The sequence below is a fragment of the Triticum dicoccoides genome, chromosome 4B (genome assembly GCF_002162155.2).
Source record: "Triticum dicoccoides isolate Atlit2015 ecotype Zavitan chromosome 4B, WEW_v2.0, whole genome shotgun sequence".
In the NCBI taxonomy this organism is placed as follows: Eukaryota; Viridiplantae; Streptophyta; class Magnoliopsida; order Poales; family Poaceae; genus Triticum; species Triticum dicoccoides.
The window spans coordinates 531,005,469-531,011,806 of record NC_041387.1 but is presented as its reverse complement, the minus strand read 5'-3'; positions in this window follow the sequence as shown (position 1 = coordinate 531,011,806).

The following is a 6,338-nucleotide window of genomic DNA, read 5'->3' as shown; positions in this document are numbered from 1 at the left end:
AGCTTGCACCGCTAATGTGCCATTCTACCATGGGTCTCATCCATTTTCGATGATAAACAAAATCATCTATGACGTTGTCTTCAACAAGGTAATCCACATCATCCAAGTCCGAGTATTCCATTCTACCGACCCCCTCCAAACGATTGCTCGAGAATTGCCTTAGGCTGGTTTAAAGAGTATCAATGATCTCTGAATCAAAGGTAATTCTTTTTGCCACTTAAGGGGATATATCTACGAGTCACGGTTCCTAAGGTGTCTTGTTATGGTATCATGGCAACTCAACTCCTCGCTATTTGACAACCGTTCACCACCCTCTTAGGTGTGGAATTGTTGTCTACCTAGTGAACCCTTGTCATCTGCTTCACTCCATTCCTATGGGTGTGTGCTTCGTCTCTCAGCTCGAGAGATGTTGCTATGTCTCATTCCGTGGGTTAATCCTGAGTTGTTCGACCTTCGAGAAGAACAATTCTTTTAGGGTCTTTCCTTTCCTCTCGTTGTCATGATAGTTGGAGTTCTCAGAGCAAGACTTCGAGACAAGATGATGATCGAATCAAGGTTCTTATGAAGTGCAACCTGGATCGTGAAGATTGTGCTAGTTTGCGCTCCCCCTTCACCTTACCCTACGCTTGAATCTCGGGACGAGAATTTTGTTAGTGGGGGTGAGTTGTCACATCCCTGGTCCTGTTATGCACTAGGCCAGACCTCATGTGAGCATCATGTTTTAATTCAAATGAAATTTGAATTGAGGGATTTTCTAAGCCTCAAAAACCTTCTAAAAATGATGATCAACATTAAAAATTGCTTCAAATACTTCCAAGGAAATGTTCCTTTTCAGCTTTGAAAAATATTGGCAAGAATAAAATGCAAACCAATATTTTTGGAGTGACTGAAACATTTATTTTGGGGCCTTTGAATTAATTCAATAACTATTTGCATTGGATATATATTTGATATATAAATTATATATGTCCAATAATACTGGAACATTTTTATGTGGTTTGGTATATTTTAGCTCTAGCCACATAACTATTTTCAGGATTCTATAAAATGGTTTAGTATTTTACTAAACTAAAACAACACAGAACAAAATAGATAAATAAAAACAGAAATAGAAAGAGCAGAGGACTACCTGGCGCTCACCTCAGCCCACCTGGCCCAGCTCCTCCAGCCGGCCTAGCCCACCGCCGCCTCCCTCCCCTGTCGTCTTCCTCCCTGCCAGGAGGACGGGCACGCGCCCGGCGCGCGCGGCCACGCGCCTCGGCCACCTCCTGCTTGCCGCTCTCCTTCCTCGATGCTCTGGACGCCTCCCCCGAGCGCCACGCACCTCCCTGCCTCTCTCCCTCACTCTCCCGCGCTCCCACCCTCTTCCCTGGATCTCTCCCTCTCTCACCCGAGAGTCGCCGCCGACGTCGCTCGCAACCACCGCGGCCACAGCCACTTCCTCGCTCCCTCTCTGCGTACCCGAGCTCAGCCCGGACCCCAAGCCCCTCTACGTCGACCCACCAAAGCCCGGATGCCCCAAGACGATGCCGCGGCGCTTCTTCCCCGACCACGGCCGCCGGATGCCGCCGCTCGATTCGCAGCAACGAGGACGCCCCCGAGCTCACCAACCCCTTCGTTCGATCCACTGTGAGCTGCTGCGTCGATCCCCTCCCTTCCCTGGCACTTTTTCTCCCGCTAACGCCAATATCCACCGGAGCCGAGAGCTCTCCGAGCACGACTTTGAGCTCGTGGGGCTTACAGGAAGCCCATGCGCAGCTCAGCTTGTCCAAAACCCCACCAGGGCCTCGCGCCCGTTACCACCCGAACTCGGGCGCTGCCGCGAGCTCCGTTCCGACGAACCCCGGTGTCCCTGCAGCCTCCCACCTACCCCATCAGATGCGGGAGAGCCCGGGCTACGCCCCGGTGCCCTCAGCGCGCGAATCCGATGCCCCTAGCGCAAGTCCGGCGTGCCCCCGCCGTGCTCTGTGGTCGCCGCCGGCCAAACTCCGGCGGGCCGATGTGGCCACTTAGTTAGGGGCTAATCACCCTATGAGCCACTGCCATGTGGGCCCCTGCGCCTAATTAGGATTAGTATATTTTTCTGTTTAGTTTAGTCTAATTGCAGTGGCCCCACGCGTCAGTTTTGACCGTGCTGACGTGGCCGTTGACTGGGCCCACACGTCAGCGGCACTAACCAGCCCCAGTCACTGACCAGTGGACCCCACTGGTCAGGTTTGACCAGCAGCAGCGTCTGTTGACCTGCTGACGTCATAGTGACGCAATGCTAACACAATAAGTATTTTCTGGATTTATTATTAATCAGGAAATTCCAGAAATAGCTAAAACTTCAATAAATCATAGAAAATTAACCGTAACTCCAAATGAAATAATTTATATATGAAAAATTATCAGAAAAATCCAATCTATCCATCTATACCATTTTCATGCATGTTAGAACAACTTATAGCTTCTGTTTAGCACAATTCAATTAAATGGCATTTAAATAACCACATGTGGAGTTTGAATTTGAATCCTGGATTCAAACCAACTTCATTTAATCTGGTTTAGTTGCATCAGCACAAATCACATCATATTGCCATGTCACATTCATGCATCATATTGTCGCATTGCATGGATTGCGTTCTTCCTTGTTTGCCGGTAATTGTCCCCTCTCGATAGACGTGTATCGGCGATGTGATCGATGACACCGATGAAGAACTATATTATCTTCAGAAGTGCGACGCAAGCAAAATCCCCTTGTTCATTCCGATACAATCCCACTCTCTCGCTCCTGCTCTCTTTTACTGCATTAGGACAACAACGATTCATCTGTTACTTGCCGCCGTAGCTGAACCCCTTTATCCTTTGCATGACCTGTCATTCCACAGTAAATAGATGAAACCCACTAGTATGAGTAGGAGTTGTTTGAGCCCTGTTGTGCCTACTCATTCATGTTTGTTTGTCATGCCTGCTACTGCTTAGAGTTGAGTCAGGTCTGATTCATCGGGGATGAATCAGAGGTGTGTGAACATGTCCTACTATGTGTGAGCTAAGTGTGTGAACACGAATTGGTAAATGGTATCGGTGAGAGGCCATGTAGGAGTACATGGTGGGTTGTCTCATTGAAGCCGTCCTCAGGAACTGAGTTCTGTGTTTGTGATCCATGATTCAGCTACTACCATACATTGGGCCCTGAAATATGACCCCGCTCGACTTCTTATTCACCCTTGTCCTCTGTCCAGGAGTTGCAAGTAGTTTCTGGTGCTTGTAGTATGCTGGAGGCCGTGGACAGCGCTGACCGTAGGGGTGGGCTGTGATGCGGTAGGCACGTGGCCGGGTATACCGGGCGCCCGTTTGGTGTCACGGAACCCTGTTCACATCGTTTGGGGCTGTGAGCGAAACTCCGGCCGGATCTCCTCATGGATGGAACCCGAATAGGCGATAAACCTGGACTAGAGACTTGAGTGTTTAGGTAGGTCGTGGTCTACACCCACGTCGGTTTTCGCTTGAAGTCTGCCGAGCACATGTCGTGTGCAGACGCTAAGTGGTGGAAACATGTATGAAGAAGTACACCCCTGCAGGGTTAACATCATCTATTCGAATAGCCGTGTCCGCGGTAAAGGACTTCTGGGTTGCTTATATCAGTTCATAGACAAATTAAAGTGGATACTCTAAAATACGCAAGATAAGCGTGAGTGCTATGGTTGGCGTTCTCGCAGGGAGACGGGAGCGGATCCATAGTGGTGTATTGATATGGTGAATATGTGGACTCGTGTGCGCCACCTCAAAAGAGTTACTTGCAGTCGTAGTTCAGGATAGCCACCGAGTCAAAGCTGGCTTGCTGCAGTTAAACCCCACCATCCCCTTTGTTCATAATGATGCATATGTAGTTAGTTCTGATGTAAGTCTTGCTGGGTACATTTGTACTCACGTTGCTTAATTTATGTTTTTGCAGAGAGACTTCGGTCTCGCTAGTAGTTCCGCGTGGACTTCGATGTTTAGCTTGTTACCTCAGCTACGATCTTGTGCCCTCGGCAGGATCTGGTAGATAGTCAGGCTTCTCAGCCTTTTTCATTTATAGATGTCTGTACTCAGACATGATAGCTTCCGCTTGTGTTTTGATTTGTATGCTCTGAATGTTGGGTCATGAGACCCATGTTTGTAATATCTCGCTCCTCGGAGCCTATTGGATAAACTACTTGAGTCGTAGAGTCATTTTGTGATGCCATGTTGTATTGCACATATCGAGCATATTGTGTGTATGTTATTGAAATGCTTGGTATGTGTGGGATCTGACTATCTAGTTGTTTATCTTTAGTAGCCTCTCTTACCGGGAAATGTCTCCTAGTGTTTCCACCGAGCCATGGTAGCTTGCTACTGCTCCGAAACACTTAGGCTGGCCGGCATGTGTCCTTCTTCGTTCCTGTGTCTGTCCCTTTAGGGAAATGTCACGCGATGAATACCGGAGTCCTGTTAGCCCGCTACAGCCCGGTTCACCGGAGTCCTGCTAGCCCAGTGGTACAGCCTGGATTCACTCGCTGATGACCGACACGTTCGATGCTGGGTCACGGATGCCTGTCCCTGTAAGTTTGTGCCACTTTGGGTTTACGACTAGCCATGTCAGCCCGGGCTCCTTATCATATGGATGCTAGCGACACTGTCATATACGTGTGCCAACAGGCGCAAACGGTCCCGGGTAAAGGTAAGGCGACACCCGTGGGAATACCGTGCCTGAGGCCGCAAAGTGATATGAGGTGTTACATGCTAGATCGATGTGGCATTGAGTCGGGGTCCTGACATTGCGTATTTAAGAGTATCCACTTTCACTTGTCTATGAACTGTATAGGAAACCCAGAGGTCCTTTACCACGGACACAACTATTCGAATAGATCAGATTAACCATGCAGGGGTGTACTTCTTCACACACGCTCTTGCCACTTACCGCCATGTACACCTCATGTATCTCGGCAACCTTCAAGCGGAAGCCTGGCGAGGGTGTCGGCCATGACCTGACTAACCACACAAGACTCCAGTCCAGGTTTATCAACTATTCGGGTTCCATCCGCAAGGAGATCCGGCTGGGGTGTCGCTCACGGCCCCAAACGATGTGAGCAGGGTTCCCAAGCCCACCATCCGGGTGCCACTTGGTACACCGTGCCACTGCACCTAGTCTGTCCCAAGCCCACCTGTACCGGGTGCCACTTGGTAGACTACTAGCACTACCTACAAAGACCAGAAACTAGTTGCAACTCCTGGACAGAGATCAAGTTGATTAATAAGTCGAGAGGGGCACTTAAGCATTCCAATGTGTGGTAGTAGCTGTTCATGGATCACAAACACAGAACTCAGTTCCTGAGGACGGCTTCAATGAGACAACCCACCTTGTACTCCTACATGGCCTCTCACCGCTACCTTTACCAAATCGTGTTCACACACTTAGCTCACACAAAGTAGGACATGTTCACCACTTTCCAATTCATTCCCGATGAATCAGACCTGACTCAACTCTAAGCAGTAGCAGGCATGACAAACAAGCATGAATGAGTAGGCACATCAGGGCTCAAACAACTCCTACTCATGCTAGTGGGTTTCATCTATTTACTGTGGCAATGATAGGTCATGCAAAGGAAAGGGGTTCAACTACCGCAACATGTAACACATGTATCGTGGTTGTCCTAATGCAGTAAAAGAGAGAAGAAGCGAGAGAGTGGGATTGTATCGGAATGAACAAGGGTTTTTTTCTTGCCTGGCACATCTGAATATGTTATAGCTCTTCATCGGTGTCATCGAACTCATCGTCGTGATACGCCTACCGAGAGGGAACAAGCACCGGCAATAGAGAAGGACACAATCAATGCAAATGCAACAATATGATGCATGATCATGACATGGCAATAGGCTATGATTTGTACTAATGTATCTAGCAACAATTTAAATGAAGTCCATATGAACCAACGGTTCATATGCAAACTCCATAAGGGGTATTTAAAATGCCATTATCATGTTTTCACTTATACATGGGGTATAAGTTGGTTTAACATGCATGAAAGTAGCATAAATGGATAGATTGGATTTTCTGATCATTTTTCATATATAATTTATTTCATTCTGAGGTAGAGATTATTTTCTATGAATTTCTGAAATTTAAGGCATTTTCTAAAATAAATAAATCATTTCTGATTTATTTAAAATCCCAGAAAAGCTTTACTGCGTCAGTAGTACATCATGCTGACATCAGCAAGTCAACGGGGCGGCCCAGGTCAAACTAACCAGTGGGTCCCGCATGTCAGTCTCTTAGTGCCTAATTAAGTTTAGGTTTAAACTAAACTAACTTTTAACAGGGGCTGGCCCCACAT